Source organism: Octopus bimaculoides, chromosome 12 (genome assembly GCF_001194135.2).
Source record: "Octopus bimaculoides isolate UCB-OBI-ISO-001 chromosome 12, ASM119413v2, whole genome shotgun sequence".
NCBI classification, from domain to species: Eukaryota; Metazoa; Mollusca; class Cephalopoda; order Octopoda; family Octopodidae; genus Octopus; species Octopus bimaculoides.
The window spans coordinates 8,980,748-8,986,152 of NC_068992.1; the positions used below are offsets into that span (position 1 = coordinate 8,980,748).

At 37.4% G+C, this 5,405-nt stretch overlaps 1 protein-coding gene and 1 non-coding gene across 3 annotated transcripts in view; both read right to left on the reverse strand.

Moving 5' to 3' along the window:
* LOC106876773 (sorting nexin-27) overlaps positions 1–5,405 on the reverse strand; it is a 110,959-nt gene that overhangs the window by 69,987 nt on the left and 35,567 nt on the right. The gene's annotated exons all lie outside the window — the stretch shown is intronic.
* Positions 798–899, reverse strand: LOC128249225 (U6 spliceosomal RNA). Its single transcript, XR_008265340.1, has one exon. It is a non-coding gene; the product is annotated as a U6 spliceosomal RNA (small nuclear RNA).

Genomic DNA, 5,405 nt, shown 5'->3' on the forward strand with positions numbered 1-5,405 from the left:
GGGAATAATGGATTACATAGAGACTACTAGATGTGGTGCTGAAAATACACGAGGAGGGCCAGGGAGAGGGTGGGGGTGATAGTGGGGGCTCATGGTCAGAGTAAAATGGTAAGGTAGGAAGAGATTAGTTAGAGACTGAATATCTAAACAGGAAAAGAAGGAAATATTTTGTTTTATATAGATATATATATAAGTAATATTCATAGCCACTTTAACATGGCTGTCTGTTCCAACAGACTAAACTGCAATTTTTTAACCCCAGGAGGACATTTCCTCTAGCTGGTTAACGATGTACAGCTGCATCGGATAAACTGCAAGGGAGCGAACCCCCACCACCTTCGAGTGACGGGGACCAGTAGACTAGTTCTGGTTTCAGGCTATTTCTGCTACTTCTCAGTACTGGACACCTCATCTGCTAGAGATGGTAGCAGCTCAAATCTATTAATTAGTTTTAGTCGTTATTTGACTGTGGCTATCCTAAGGCACTGCCCTGGAGAATTTTTAGCCGACTGAATCAAACCAAGAACTTTTTTTTTAAGCCTGGTACTTATTCTATTGGTCTCTTTTGCCAAACTGCTAAGTTACAGGGATGTAAACACATACCAACACTGGTTGTCATGTGGGGAGGGGACGAACACAAAAGCACACAGGCTTCTTTCAGTTTCCATCTACCAAATCCACTCACAAGGTTTCGCATGACCCAAGGCTATAGTAGAAGACACTTGTAGTGGGACTGAACCTGGAACCATGAGGTTGGGAAACAAATTTATCACACAGCCACACCTGCGCCTATGAAAAAAAATATGGAAAGCTTCATGAATTTGCATGTCATCCTTGCACAGGGGCCATGCTAATCTCTGTATCGTTCCAAATTTAGTATATGTACAGCCAAAGCAGTATATATAAAAAGTAATTAATAGTTATACATTTTATTCCAGTTAGTTTATGCATGTTACCCAGAGCAAGATGGAATAACTTCACGTCCTCCCCCCAACACACATATGCCAAGAAGATTGCTGATAAAAAATCTATTTTTTCACCAAAGAGGAAATTTCCGTTGAAGTCTACAGTGAGGTAGTTTGCCTAAGTGAATTCTCATAACTTTTATCTTTTACTTATTTCAGTCACTGGTGTGCTGCCATGCTGGAGCACCAACCTGAAGGGCTTGGTCGAACAAATTGATCCCGATGCTTATTTTTTAAGTCTGACACCTATACTACCTGTCTTTTTTGACAAACCGCAAAGTTATAGGGACATCATCATCATCGTTTAACGTCCGCTTTCCATGCTAGCATGGGTTGGATGATTTGACTGAGGACTGGTGAACCAGATGGCTACACCAGGCTCCAATCTGATTTGGCAGAGTTTCTACAGCTGGAAGCCCTTCCTAACGCCAACCACTCCGAAAGAGTAGTGGGTGCTTTTACGTGCCACCGGCATGAGGGCCAGTCAGGCGGTACTGGCAACGGCCACGCTCAAAATGGTGTATTTTATGTGCCACATAATCAGAAAGACACACAACAGGCATCCATACAGTTTCTATTTACCAAATTCACTTATAAGGCATTGGTTAGACTGAGGTTGTAGAAGACACTTGCCCAAGGTATCATGCAGTAGAATTAACTCGAAAGATATTTAAGCATTTTGGTGTGTAGAAGAGAGAAAACATGTACTTTATATTTGTGGAAGAGTTTATTCATTTATTTATAACTAAGTCTTCGCTCCATTCCTAAATCAAATATTAACGAAAAGACCTGCTATGAAGATAGAGTGAAGCCTTAGTTTTATATCTATAGAAATTTCACACATGCAACTATCGGTGGTGGTGGTATCATCATCATCATCATTTAACATCTATTTTCCATGCTGGCATGGGTTGGACAGTTTGACAGGAGCTAGCAAGTCAGAAAGCTGCTCTGGCTCCAGTTGTCTACTTTGGAATGGTTTCTATGGCTGAATGCCTTTCCTAATACCAACTAGTTTACAGACTGTACAGGGTGCTTTTCATGTGGGACCAGCATGGGAGTTTTTTTACATGGCACCAGTACGGGTGCTTAATATGTGGTGCTAGTAAAGGTACGATGATGAGAGCACAGATGTGTTTTACATGGCGTGAGCACAGGTGCTTTTTATGTGGTCTGAGCACATAAATAAATAATTAGAAAAAAGAGAAAAAGAAAAACCATAACCAAATAATCAATAAAACTGCATAAAGAAGGCAGCCTAGTTTATAAAATATATATTATCAACATCATTATTTTGTGTGTGTTCTTCATGCAGGAATGGATTGGAGGAGTCAGTTATACAGAATTAGTGCCAATCACTTCAATCATTCATTTCTCTTCTGTGAGTACCAACATCTTGAGATCTGACCACATTAGTTTTGGCATCATCTTCTGCCAATACACTAGCACTGACAGCACATGACACTTCTTTGTTTATCTCTTTCCTGGCTACATTTCCAACTGATCACACAGTCTTCCACTAGATTTTGGATGAGCCAACAAGGGAGCCTCCACATAGTTACTCAACCTGCTAGAAATAGCAGCTTCCTTTAATACAAATTCTATTCTTATAGAAAAAGAGGGACATATTTAAGATAATGTAGACCTAGATATTCCCAAAAACATAGGATAATCACATGTTGATTTGGTGTCAAAAACTAACATCATTTTAACATCCAGTTTGGTTGTATGGATGAAGCAAAACTTGTTGCGGTAAATATTTTTATGGTCAGATGCTATTTCTGTTACCAATGCCCACCTTTTCCCATGCAAAGTAATAGATATTTCCCCTAGCCCTTTGAACAGCAAATAGCTCAATTGCAGGAAAATGCTTTCAAAGAGAAAACTTTTGTCTATCATTTGGACACATGTGACAAGACACATCGTTTATATACATTCTATTAGGTTGTCCAGAAAGTTCTGAGCGTTTTTAAGTTAAATCATTTAACACTTCTTTGAACACAGTTAAAACTTTGGCATTGCATGAAGTAATAGTGCATCTCTTCTTTCTTCCTGACTAAAAATAGATTTATCTTTCATTCCAGTTAATCTTTATTGATATTTGAAATGGATAACCAAAAATTTCATATTCGCGTTGTAATGCTATTCTTTTTTAAAAAAGGAGAAAATGCTACAAGGACTTGTAAAAAAAGCATTTGTGAAGTTTATGGTGATGATGCTGGAGGTGAACCAACTGTTTGAAGGTGGCATGGAAAATTTAAAGCTTGGAAGATGACAGTTGCAGTGGAAGACCTTCAAAATTGGGTGAAGATGTTTTGAAGGCAAAAATCAAAGTAAACTTAAATATCACGACTAGAGAACTTGCAGGGGAGTTGGAACTTTCTAAAAGTATGGTTCATGAACACCTAGTGAAGCTAAGATCCATTTCTTGCTATAATGTATGGGTCCCTCAGAAACTCTCAGAAAAGAACTGCTTGGACCAGTATTCCATTTGTGATATGCTTTTGAAACAGAATGTAAGCAAGCCTTTTTTGAAACAACTTGTGACTGGAGATGAAAAATGGATTGTGTACGAAAACATAGTGCAAAAGAGATCCTGGAGTTTGCGTAAGGATCCCCAAAAACAGCGACCAATGACAAATATCCATGCCAAAAAAAACTACGCCATGTGTTTGGTGGCATCATAAAGGCATAATTTAATATGAGCTTCTCCCACAAACTTTTATTTCTGATGTGTACTGTTGTCAGCTGCTGGACAATTGAGGCTGGATATTGCCAACAGGAAAGGAATAGTGTTCCAACAAGACAATGCCCGACCACACGTGTCTTTGGCTACTCGAACAAAGTTACATTAACTTGGCTGGGATCTCTTACTCCATCCACCATATTCTCCTGATATTGCGCTATCTGACTACCACTTGCTTTTGTCTTTACAGAACTCATGGCAAGGAAAAACATTAAACGATTTAGATGGAGTCAAAATGCATCTAAACTTTATTTCTTCAAAACCAGTCAAATTTTACGCTGAAGGAATATTTAGATTGCCTGGTAGATGGGCAAAAGTCACTAATAATAATGGAAATTATTTCATTGAATAAAATTTATTGGAAGGTCAATTATTCATATCCCTTTTTGCATATTAAAAAATGCTCAGAACTTTCCAGACAACCTAATATATACATGCAATGTTAAATCTCTGAACGAAGTATTAACAGTAACTGCACGACAACCTGAAGTATATTTGCCACTTAAATGCAGCTGGAGATGTTCTCCTGGGGGTAAAAGCAACAGTAACATTCACCCTTAGGGTTTAGCCGCATTTAAGTGACAAATATACTAATATATACATTATATATATATATATATATATATATATAAATGCACTCTCTCCCTTTCTTTGAAGGAAATTTTGGTGATATTTCAAGCTGGTTCACTAACTACAATCTCTTAATTTAAAGGCTATAAAGCTTACTGAGTTTTTTTTTTTCCACCCTTCCTTAGTCTCATATCACTATAGCAACTATGTGTTTACCATAGCTACCCAAATTAGATCACCTAGGTAGCAGAAGCTTATCAACTGTATCTGATGAGTCATCTGAGCAGTTCAAGAACATTATTTTATGGATGTTCCAACAGTTAATTGCTTCTGTGTATCTGACTTGTCAAGAACCATAGTTTTCTTGATCACTCTGACAATATACGTGTATGCATATAAATATAATATAATTAACACAAACAAACAATTCAAATAAGCAACAGGTTCTCTGATAGTTTCAACAATGTGCATTCACCTGTGTAATCAACTGAACCGTTTATTTATTAACATTAAGTGTCTTAGTATTTCACAGACACATGTAGTCTTAACAGGCTGAATCAAGTGAGAAACAATATGTAACAAAGGTGGATCTTTAAAATAATGGTTCACTTATTCATCTGTAAAAGCGAGTCCAGATCTTCCTCATCATCGTCATTATTTAAGCGTCCACTTTTCTATGCTCATATGGGTCAGGCAGAATTTGCTGAGGATGATTTCCTATAGCTGGATGTGCTTTTTTTGTATCTCTAAGAGATTTTGACTATTATTTCTAGAAATATAGGTGTTACCCTGCATGCTCAGTTACAATTAGTGACTAATGAATTTTTCCTTTTTGGTTTTATATTGTATATAGCCGCCTTCATTATATTATAATTCTCACATTACCATTTTGCTGAATCAGCCATTGATTCATATGGTAAATACTATATACTGACAGCCAGATTTAGCCAACCCGTTCAGCGATGGAGTAGTCACCACTGCTGAGCTTTAATTTTAAATAAAACTGTTAGTGTGTAGACATGTGCTTTTTGCAGCTTTAAGGGTTTGGTTTTTGACTCTTATTTCTAGCAATGTAGGTGCTACCCTAAACCCTCAGTCACAATTAGTGACAATGGTATATATAT